This window comes from Opisthocomus hoazin, chromosome 8, assembly GCF_030867145.1.
Source record: "Opisthocomus hoazin isolate bOpiHoa1 chromosome 8, bOpiHoa1.hap1, whole genome shotgun sequence".
NCBI lineage: Eukaryota > Metazoa > Chordata > Aves > Opisthocomiformes > Opisthocomidae > Opisthocomus > Opisthocomus hoazin.
The window spans coordinates 12,959,599-12,972,090 of NC_134421.1; positions in this window are offsets into that span (position 1 = coordinate 12,959,599).

Sequence of the window (12,492 nt, forward strand, 5' to 3'; positions counted from 1 at the left end):
TGGCAGTGCTGAACTGCATCGTACACATGGGGCGAAAAGCGGCCTCAGGTAATGCCACTCTACCATGAGACCGGTTGTGCTTATCACAGCATCTATGGCCAGGAGAGGGGGGATTTAGCACAGCTTGCTTTCTGGGCAGATCCCCATTTTTTGTGACTCCTGTTCTTCAGCCAACACCCTTGATGGCTTTACAAAGGGAGCTGAGGCTCAGGCCAGAGCTGCAGGTGACACTTTGGGTTGAAGCATCCAACAGTCGTTGCAGCATCCAGCTCCTCTTCTAGCTTTGGGCACTCACCATCTCCCACATTTATCTTATAAACCTGTGTTGTTTACATTCAGATTTATTCCTGATACTGCTTTTCAAAGCCTCAGTGAACCTTGCTGCAATCAGCTTGCTTTTATTTGAGTGACTGACTATGTCAACAGTGGCAGATACTTTGTTCCCCTGAATCTCACAGGGGAGCTCAGCTCTCTGGCCCAGCACCTACATCCAGCCTGTCCATCCCGCCCCAGAATTCAAGAATGACCATAATGCTGTAGCACTCCCACAGCACCACCATCAGCAGGAAATCCAAACTCAAACCCACCTCTTCTAACGTGCAGCCCTCTGCCACATGAACTCAGAGTGCATCTTTATTAGCTGTAACACTGCAGGAAGGACTGGCTCTGGTCTTCATGGGTGTCTTCGCTCTGCTCAACATGCCCAAAAAAGAGATTTTAGAATATCTTTGCACTGCGGCAGCCAGGATTTAGTCTGCAGGCTCCTGCCGCACCCTCCGCTCTCTGAGAGATTGCCAGCCTGCCACATCCTTAGAGGCTACCAGAGTGCAGCGCACTTCATTTGAATTTGAATAAAGTACTGAACTTTATTTTGAGCCTTAAAATTCAGAGTGCGATGAACACACGCCTGGCCTGGCGGATGTGAATTTAAAAAGAGCCACTAAGCAATAGTAAGCAGAGCTGCCCATGTTTTCTGTCTCTCTGGTTTTATCATCTGGAGAGCAAACACTGAAAAAAAAAAGCCTCTGCATTTAAATATCTCCCAAAAGCTGGACCTCACTGAAAGATTTTCACTAACATTTTTCTGTGAGAGGAAAAAAAGTGACTCCTTAGGCAATATATCCTTATATGGTTTTCATCAAAATAAAATTTTGGTTAACACAGAGGGACTACTGTAACTGTCTAAGGTTAAAGAAAAAAAAAAAGAAAAAAAATAGGGAAATATGGGTGTAAGGATTAACTAAAACACTAAGGTTTAATCTCAGCTCAGTTTTTGGCAATTTGGGCAGAGTTTTGTAGTTTTCAGTCAAAACTGAAAGCTATCTCAAAGTTTTCTATAGAAAAACAGCTGCCACATTTAGTGGGTCTAGCAAAAAATTCTCAATAGTTTGTCAGAGAAAGCAAAAAACCAGCCAGTCTGCCCCTGGAGTTATACAGGGCTCCGAACTGGCAAGGCTCACCAGGTAATCCTTTTTCAGGAGAGGCTTGCAGAGAAACTATCAAACCAATCCAAGAATAATAACAACGTTAATTATAGGCTTTCTCTACCTACAGAACACCTGGATTTTAATGCCTCTTGCAGGGATTTAGCATGCATGAGAACCTGCTATATTTTTTTACTGCTCCTTCTTGCTCTTTTACTCATGAAATGCTAGAATTTTCCAAACATGATGCTCCACTCTCAAAGACTAAATCCTTAGCTGGTAGAAAATGGGATAACGCAGCTAATTCCCTCTGCAGCTATACTGATTTGTGCCAGCTGCAGATCAGCCCCGTTATATTACCTAGGCACAGAGTGGAGCTGCTTTAATTCTTTATTCTTGTTTGATTTCAGTTTCAAAAATAAAACTGTCTTACAAAGTGCATGTTTACAAACGAGTCAAAACCCATTACACTGAAACTATTTAATTGTAAGCAGGTTAGTTCAGCTTTCTTGTGATAAGAGCTTCTGATATTGGTGTCTCTTTCTTGTGCAGGCTTAAAACTTAACTTGCAAAATCTCCTTGTATTCCTTTGAACTCCCTTGGGAGATTAAAAAAAAATACTCCAGTTAACACTCCCTCATTTCATTTTTAAAGGTCATGCTTAGAGCTGGCAGTTGTTATAGGAGCTGTCCTCTGTAAAGAAAAGTCTTAACTAGCCAGGCACAGACTTAACCTCACCATCGAAAAACTAACATTGTCACTAGGATATGGAGAAACCATGGTGAAGAACTAGCAACAGCCAGACCACGGCAGAATGAGCAGTCGGCATCTGCTCGGTGGGCCTTTATCATGCAGTGTTGTATGTACGATTCAAAATGCACAGAACGATTGTTGAAATGATGTAGACAAATTGACCCAAATTAGTTTAGCATGGGCCATGCAAAGTTTAAGCTTGTTGAGCCCAGACACATAGCAACAGCCACCGCCGTACTTTGGAAGACCGCGCGTTCGAAGCGCTAGCGGAAAGGCAGTATTCCAGCCCACGCTCGCGCGGTTTGCTTTTGTGCCTGCTTGCTTCTTTTCTTTTAATTTTGCCTGGCTCTAGAAAGTCTTGGCAGAAGCGATCCCTGCTGAAGACTACACTAGCACTGATAATTTTATAGAAGTACTTCTGAGCTTTAATGTCATTTTATACTTCCTTAATCTTTTGACTGCTACTTAATGACAAACAAATCCCCAAAGAACTGAGAGGGGGGGAAGATTAAAAGGATTTTGAGATTGTGTTCTCTGCTTTCAGTCAAACTGTCCCAAATCCTGCCAACACAATTCTCCAGTGCCCTATGACACCCCTCCCCAGACCACCAGGAGTGAGTTTCTTATTGTATTTACAGTAATCTAATTACAACAGTTCTTCAATTCACAGCCAGCTTTGGTATACAGACTTGAGCAAGAACTCTCCGCTTACTGCAGATTGCAAACTTTAATCTTTTAAACTAACACACTCAGAGAACCTCCCAAAAAAAAAGTTCTGAAATGCCTGCGTAAGCTACTATGATGTGTTCCCCCTCCCACGTCTGCTAACGCTTCTCTCATCTTTTTGTTAAGTTTTATTTTGTGCCAATTTACTACCTAAAGGTCATGCAAAAGTTCCTAAGAGATTCTGCAAGGTTATAAAAGGACGGTAAAACCAGGTTGCCTGCCAGAAAATTTCTTTTAGAAAAAGATATTTTTCTAAATATGTGTAGTTCCCTTAATTGTTTTTTTTATGTCTCTATTTCTGTAGTTGAAGGAGCAGCTATGTACAGCAGATAAAGGCTGAACATTTTACTTAAAAATGTAACATGATCTCAGCTTAAAATTGTCATTGCCCAAAATCATTTGATGCAAATCTAAAGCTGATTAACTTTATTTAGAAGAATCAGATGACAAAAGTAGATGGAGTTTGTATATAACAAAAATGGCAAGAAAATGAAGACATAAAAGATTGTTTTATATGAAGCAGAATATAAAACAAAAGCAGAATCTGTAATGAATAAACAAATCTGGACATATTTAGTGTGTCATTACAGCCATCTAGCTAAGCCCGCAAGTATTGCACTATTCAGTTCCATCTCTGTCACAGGTTTTCCAATTAAAGCTTTTACAATGATACTGGATTTACCACAGACACCTTCTGGAAGTTTGAGGGAGCTTTTCTTTTCTTCCAGTCTGACATGTGCGCCTCTGAGTTGTGCTCGTGTGAGGTCTAATCTCAGGCTCACTGAAGCTAATAACATCTTCACTCCCAAAGACATCAGGAAAAATTTAGGTCAAATATTACTATAAAGCTTAGGTCTCCCCCATTACCGTGCCCTTTAGAAGACGTACAGAAGGCGGAAATACATGTATGCTCATATTTCATTTACGAATATTTCAAATCTTCAGCTTGGCCATTGGTATCTGTTTGGTTGGTGTCTATGACGCTCATCAATCATTTTGCTGTCTAGTATGTACCAGCATTCCTTGTCAATTGTGTTTATACTTAATTCCTCCTGTTGAGATTCATTGCTGTGCAAGCGGGTGTGAGCTGGACAGTCAAACCTCAGCTAGTTCCTACTGTTTTCTATGAGCCTCGAAAAACTGGGAACATAGTAGTGTCTTTCCTGGTCTTGCAGAAGTAGTTTGAAAAACTACTTCTAATGCACCTTTGGTCTGTTTCCCGCTTAGAAAACTGGCCATGTTAATACTCGATATATGAAGCAATTAGTTTGTAAAACCTTTTGGTTTCTAGATAAAGCATAGGCTCTGCTCAATCCAAAGAATTTAGAACAATGAAATGGCTTTGAAAAGGTAATATGAAAGAGTAGAGACAGCAGATGCTTGGAAACCTCCCAACTTTCATCAAAGTGTTTTGGAAATGACAGATTATGTGTAGTAGTTTATTTCTGTGACTATTTAAATTTAGTGATTATTTAAGTTTTAATCTCTGGGATAATATATCTAATCCTTTGAGTCCAGTAATTTATCAGTTTGGACAATGTACAGGAAATAGTCCTAGCCTTATAAAAACAAATTTCTTCACTGATTCAGGAGATATTCTCATGTGAAGGACTCGGTGTCCCCTAATACAGGGAAAACATCTTGCATTGCTGCAAAAGGAGGTGTGGAGCAGGGAAGCCCAAAGTGTACGAATGCCATCTGCTGGCTTGATTAAAAAATATGAGCCTCCAGCAGCCACTGCTGCTATCTTTGAACGCGGATGTGGAGGGCCAGGTCTCATTTCATGTGTTGGCATGAGCCAGTCAGATTAGTCCATATCTAAACTCATGTCAATAGAAGAAGAATCGAGCTGAGATTACATAAACCAAACCTGCCTTCACGTGCCTGTCTGTGCTCAAGCGTTAGGCTTGTTTAATGCTGTATGTCATCAGGGCTTAGTTAGATTAGGAATAAAAGGCACCTCTGCTTGCAGTTTTGCTGAATATCATGTTTAGATGTACTAATCCTCATGTAAATTTATACCCACTAGTCTATTGCTTTACTCTTTTACATGTGATGCTGCATGGAACGGGTTCCACACAGCAAAGCCAGCTTTAGCCCAGGTGATCGCATCACTCTGTGTTCATAACCAGCTTTCCTTTTCAGGGCAATAACCTGGCTTGCTCCAGGAGGGAATCTGGAGAGAACAAGCTGCACAGGAGGGCCTGGGGGTGAAACACAGAGCAACCCTACTGGGCACAGAGGAACCCACACCTCTACACAAGCTGGTGGCCTCTGTAAACTTCTCCTTAGGTTTCAAAGGGCAAACAACAGCAAAAAATGTGTATTTTTAAATTAAACCATAGACTAGGGTCCAACAGTTTGCAGAGGTTAAACCATTATGAATTTTAGTAACATTTCATGAATACTTTAGGGTCTGTCTTCTCAGCACACTCCTACAGAAACTGGTATGACGCTGAAAGGCAATCTCTTCCTGCGTACGGTCAAGCTCATACCTTCTATCCAGTGCTGGCAGAGACCCATAACACATCTACCCTAGTGATGGGCTAAAGAATCGGGAAATAAAACCTAAGTTTTTATTTTTCCTCACCTTGGCCTGTCCTTCTCTCCTGGGCTGAACTCAAAGTCCGGGTGGGGAGGAGGATGGTTCCTTGCTAGGCTCCCCCCTGGGTTTTGGGAGAGCCAATGGAGTGTGGGCCCTGCTTTTTCCGAGCTGCTCAAGTCTGGCAGAAAAGCTGGCAAGATATAGACCCAACCTGTCCTCTCGTTTCTTTTTTTGTGAGGCTAAACCAGAGAAGGTGCTGCTGCTTAGGGACTTTCCAGCTCACACATCAAATTCTTTGAGGAAACACCAGACCACAGTTGGAGACGGTGCCCTTTATTACAGCAGTGCAAGGCACAACCTTTCCAAATCTGACACAGACCTCCAAATTTAAAAGACTTAAAACATACCAAGTGTCGAGTGAGTTTAACTTGCCCTTACTTGCCCTCTGGCTCCTGAGCTGTTAAGATTTACAGGCAACTCATTCTCTCTTCACAGCGTTGCTCCAGACACCGTAACATGTCAGCACGGTTGGAACAGCACCGACCAGGGTGTGTGATTTTATCTGCATAGAGATGGGACTGATTTGGGTGGTTTTGATTAGAAATATTAGGATGTTTTTAGAGAGTATGTTTGCAGTTTATGATCAAAACTTGTTTATGATCATATTGTCACTTCATAATCAGCGAGTAGGCAGAACATTCCCTTTCTACATGTTTGGTTAATTGAGTCTATATATTCACCAATGGCACCATCTCCCTCATACTCCCCATAACGCACAGTGAATATGACTGTACTTTGTCAAGGGTGATCTATTCTTGTGATGCTTTACTTGTTCCATGGTTTTACTCAGAATAATTTCTTCTTTTTTTTATTTTTTATTCCAGGTGCTTCACGTTGTTCAGAAATGACCCACAGCCAAGCAAGCTGACAAGGCTGTCATTATTTCATGCCTGAACTCTAAGACGGGGTCAGCGCCAACAGCGTAGCTAATGCTGGGAAGTGGTTAATGATAGGTCAATGGTGGAATATGACTAATGCAGGGAAAAGGACAGCAGAACTCCAAAGTCACCGAGTGCACTGCATGGCAGATAAAAACTCAGTAAGTCCTTGTAACCCCAAGCCTACAGCCACCTTCTTGCGCTCCCACTCCCCTTCCCGGCAGCACAGCAAGAATTTCCAAACCAGTCACGGCAGCACCTTGCAAAGCCACAGCTCTCACCACAAGAGTTCAGGCTGACCACACACCACCTCCGACACCCAGCCTCTGTCTGCTCCACGGGATGGCAAAGACCTGTACCGGGATGTCCCCTAGCAAGGACAGCGATCCCATCACTTCTTTCCAAAAAAAGGAGTTCTGTGTCTTCTACAGACTGCTAACTGCATGCCAGGAGTGAGAAGGTGCTATAAAATGCAAGTAATTAATTATACCATCATCATCCTCATCATCACTGTTATTATTTTATTCTTTTCTTGAAGAGAAAAAGGAATTAAAGGAAGTATAGGGTTTGATTAGAAAAATGGGGAGAAGGACAGAAACTATACTCCACATAGAGAAGGGGGGCACAAAACTGTTGTGCAGAATCTAGATCTAGTTGTGTACAGGATTGTATTTGACAGTGTTCAGCGTTGGGTCCAGGGTTTGTGAGAACATGTGGCTTGCTTTACTTTTGAACATTCCTTTTATCCCCTCAATATGCCAACTGTAGGCATGGAGCGATCAGGCAGAGATCAGACACAGCATTAGAAAGTCATAGGGTCATAAAGTACTCATTTTTATTAGTGTCAGTATTACCTTCCCTCCTATTTGAAGCAGGTGATTTGTAGATCAGAATTGAAATGAAGGTACTTTTTCTGATTATTCCCATACCTGGTTTACAACTCTGTTTGATATTTGTCTTTTCATTTGTAGGAGTAAACGGAGTAACAGTAAAAACTGTCTCTGGAGTGTCACTACTGCGATACGCACACCTTGAGGACCAGTGGCAATCTGTTGACTCTCCCGACTAACAGCTAGCAACAATCAGACCCTTTACCAGACCTTAAGACAGATCGTGGAATGTTTTATTGCTACGCTCTCCACCTCTGGAAGGTACCAAGAGAACATGAAAGCACTTCCTTATCTATAACCCGGTAATGAAATAGCTGAAACAAAATATGCAGATACCTGTCTGAATTTCCAAATGCTTGCTTGCCTGTCTCACCAGTCCACTGGGAAGAACAAGGAAGCAGAGCAGGGAGTAGAATGTCTAATTAAACTGATGGCAAGTAAGTACTCAGCTCTGCAGAGACCCCTTGGGACACACAAAAGCAAGGAAAGAGGTGCTCAGTGCCCTTACAGGCCTGGGTTTTATCTTCACTTTGTCTGTAACATCAAAAACATGGGAGGACTTCTTGCTGTGTAGATCTGTAAATCTGATAATGTTAATGTTAATTACGACACCAAACTGGGAGGTGTGGTAGATACACCAGAAGGCTGTGCTGCCATTCAGCGTGACCTGGATAGGCTGGAGAGCTGGGCAGAGAGGAACCTGATGAGGTTCAACAAGGGCAAGTGCAGGGTCCTGCACCTGGGGAGGAACAACCTCATGCACCAGTACAGGCTTGGGGTGGACCTGCTGGAGAGCAGCTCTGCGGAGAGGGACCTGGGTGTCCTGGTGGACGACAGGTTAACTATGAGCCAGCAGTGTGCCCTGGCTGCCAAGAAGGCCAATGGGATCCTGGGGTGCATCAAGAAGAGTGTGGCCAGCAGGACAAGGGAGGTTCTCCTTCCCCTCTACACTGCCCTGGTGAGGCCTCATCTGGAGTACTGTGTCCAGTTCTGGGCTCCCCAGTTCAAGAAGGATGAAGAGCTACTGGAGAGAGTCCAGCGGAGGGCTACAAGGATGGTGAGGGGACTGGAGCATCTCCCCTACGAGGAGAGGTTGAGGGAACTGGGCTTGTTCAGCCTGAAGAAGAGAAGGCTGCGAGGGGACCTTATAAATGCCTACAAATATCTGAAGGGTGGGTGTCAGGAGGATGGGGCCAAGCTCTTTTCAGTGGTGCCCAGAGACAGGACAAGGGGCAATGGGCACAAACTGAGGCACAGGAAGTTCCGTCTGAACATGAGGAGGAACTTCTTCCCTCTGAGGGTGACGGAGCACTGGAACAGGCTGCCCAGGGAGGTTGTGGAGTCTCCTTCTCTGGAGATATTCAAGACCCGCCTGGACAAGGTCCTGTGCAGCCTGCTGTAGGTGACCCTGCTTCGGCGGGGGGGTTGGACTAGATGACCCACAGAGGTCCCTTCCAACCCCTACTATTCTGTGATTCTGTGATTCTGTAATGTTTTATTTTGTAACAAAAATGGAGGCACAGTAGAGATAGCCTTGAAGAGTGACTTCACGCTTGGCAAAGCTTCTTATTTAAAATGTCAGTCTCTTGGGAGAGGTTCCCGTGCCACCGGCTTTCTTCAGAGGTTAGACGCTATGGAAGTGGGTGCACACACACACAACTCATTACTCAGTCAACCTTCCTCCTTCCTAAAACAGAGCAAAAAGCTTACGAAAACGCAGAGAGTAGAGCACACAGCTGGGAAATAGCAAGAAGGACATTTTATTTAAAACTGGGTAAAAACCCAAACCGTCACAAAGGAGCTGCTGCACTTCTATGCAGCACACCACACCTAGGAGACTAAACAGCAATGTTATCATCCATACCTATTTATTCAAGGCAGGGATCTGACCTTTCCAGGCTCATTTGTTTCAGCAAACTTTGCTCATGCTACTCATGACTGCTCACATTCATGAGACGAGCAAGATTGGAACATCAAATAACTGCTGATAATATAAAGTGGGATAGGAGGAACAATACTGTTTCTTATGTGATAATCTTTTTTTTCTTTATAAGACTCTGAGAAGTCACTGCAATTATTTTGATCATTTTCCTGTCAAAGGTACATTTTTCAATTGGCCACCGCACTTCCACAGATAGGAAGCTTTTCTGTGATCTTTGCAACAAATCGTAATGAATACATTAAACCAGGTACTATAGTTCTACCGAAAAATATTATTGCAATTAACTTGTTCCAGGCTTGTCAATGTCCACCCAATCGCTCCCTCAGCTGTACAGACGAAATGCCACCCTGCAGGCTGGACAGCAGATCCAGACTGCTTCAGGGGCTGGGTGGCTTCAGTCTTGCCACTTGACCCCAAAATGACACCGTGTCCTGACCTATAACATGAGCACAACAAAATCTGCTCACCTTTGTAAACACTAGTGCAACATATGGTTGAACAGCAGTATGTAAACCTAAAACCTTACACTGAGGCAGAGCGCCAAGTAATCACAAAGCACACGCTACTGGAAACAAGCTCATTAATAGTTCTGCTGCCGGAACCAGTTTTTTAATGGCTCAGTAATGAGCTGACAGTACAATCTGCACAACCACGGTTCTTGATAATTTTTTAAAGTATATAATTACATTGTGATAATGGCTTAAACTTGTGTGTGCACATGTAACAAAAAAGGTATCTCCGAACAGTTAACAGCCTCAGACTTAAAATCTATTCTTGCTTATTCCCAGTACGTATTGGCATAACTCTGCAGCCAGCTGTGTTGTAAAACGGAATGAGGATACTCTGGCTCTTCTGCCGGTACCGGGCACTGTGGTGGTACTTCAGCAGTATGTTACAGCTGTTATTTTCCAAACCATCAGCCAAAAATGTTGCACAACCAACGCGCATCTCTGACTTTCTTCCCTTGTGTGCTGCAGTCACCCCGTACTCCCAGCAGACAGAGGGTTTCATTTGCTATGAGACGAGACGCCTCTGCAGGTGAGGCGTCACTCTTCATGAAGCATGTCCCTTCACAGGCAGTGAAGACATTACACACGTCTGAGCGGAGCACGCTGCTCTGTCATCCCAGTCTGGTTTTGTCAGTAAGATAACGGCAGCCGCTGGCCTCGCTACCAACAAACCTTGGATATTAACCTCCCTCCTTCCTCCCAGCACACGATTCACCTAGGTTATCTACTCAGGGAACCCATTTTTAAGCCCCAGGGTAGAACTATATTTCTGATTTGCAAAAGCACAGTTCTTGCCTGATCTTCCTCTGCTACACCACAGACATGGAACAGGGATGTATTCGCATCTGCAGCAAACAAGTTAGGAGACAGCATCCCGTAAGATCCAGCTCTGGCCTTCGCCTTTGGCTGCTCAGCTTCATTATGTCTGGAAATGAACCCAATAAAACAGCACAGGCAGAACCTCACGTGCTTTCTCACAGCGCGCCTCGCTCAGGTCTGCTGCTGAGCGGTCAGTCCAGCTGGAGTTTGCTGCCCAGTCATGTGCCTACGGACTCCACCAGACTTAAGAGGCTGATGCTCTCCCCGCAGCTTTGACTTCTCACAATGGCTACCTACAACAGGAAAAAGGAAACGGCACGGTCCAGGAGTTCAGGAGACACACATCGCATTTTAAATTAAGCTCTGCACTGAAAGAGAAGGACTCCTTTCGGGGCTGTTTCCTAGGACTACACGGAGTGCAATATGGTGAAGCTCCAACCCTGGATGCAGTTCCCCACAGCTACTGCAGCAGTAGAAGCAACCACAATCATCACAGTGGAATACAAAATGTATATATTTTGACCTTCAATTATTTTCTGCAGCTGTAATCATAGTGCATTCACAGACAAAATCGAAAAACCTATAATCTAAAAGAAGGAACCACCCCTCCACGGGGGAAGACCGAATGTTGTATATTTTCCATTTTAAAATTCTTACAAAGCTGCTTATATGCTGTTTCCAGTGAAAGGAGATTATTTATTTCTCATAAAGGCCAAATAATACTGAAGAAGTCTTTACTGACTATACCAACTGTGGACCGTCTTTGAGCCTATTTATGAAGGAAACGTTCAAAGCATGAAAAATGAAGTAAGAGCAAAAAGAGTCACAATGACGACATCTCTGCAACCAAAACGTTTTCCTCAGCTTCAACGCTGGTTTAGCAAAGCAACAGGGATGCTGCTCATTTGTTTTCTGTTGTTTGCAGAGCCGTCAGCCTGAAGTTGTTTCAGTTCTCACACCTGCCAGCGAGACTCCACCACCAATGGCAGTGGTTTTACGAGGAAGTTGGCTCTTTCCGTTTGCTCGGCAAAACACTTCACCAACCCAAGTCCTTCTGTGCCATCCTAAGTCTTTCAGAGTTCGAAAAAAGAAGAGATTTTGATCTCCACAATGCCTTCAATTTTCAGTTACTGTGAGGCAAGACATTCTTCGATGCCTTATGCTGTAAGGTTTACGGGTGATTGATTAACTCTGTTACGGAGAAAATATTCAAGCAGCAACTCTTTCTCCTGCCACCAGAAACAAGACGCTGCAGGCCTGGCATCTGAAGCCGAGTGCTGCACGTGAAGAAAGCACTGCGTACGCCGGGGCCCGAGGGCGAGGGATGAAGAGCAGCTGGAGGAAACTCCCCTTATCTCAAAGACCAAAAGGAAGGTAACGCTGGCACGCGCCACTTGTTAGTACCAGCGAAGTAAACACCGTACGTGCTGGGAGAGTCATGGACCTGTCCTCCCAGGTGGAAATCAAGATCCCAGAGTAGCAGTCCTGCGCATATGCGCAGTTATCTCCAAGGAAGAGGAGTCACGTATGCACTGCGTGTGCCTTCCACCTCCCGAGAGATCCCGAGGTGCGCTCCCGACCGGACGCCGCCCTCGGTTTCTCGCTTGGATTCTCCCACGCTCAGTGCCAAACGAAAGAACACGGCTGGTGTTCGTTCAGCGGTTCAGGAAGGCCGAGTCCCCGGACCAGCAAAGCCCTCCGAGGCCCGCGCAGTGCTGCTCTGACGGGTCACCCTGACGCTCCTGCAGCCATCCGGGGATGTCGGAGCAGGTCTGCACGCCGAGGAGGACGGATCCTGCTTCAGCAGGGGGGCTGGACCAGATGACCCACAGAGGTCCCTTCCAACCCCTACCATTCTGTGATTCTGTGATCTCTCTCACCCTCATCTCCCACCCGCGCGGCGGCTGACAGCGAGCCTGGAAAAGGCCTCTGCAGGCACATCTCCG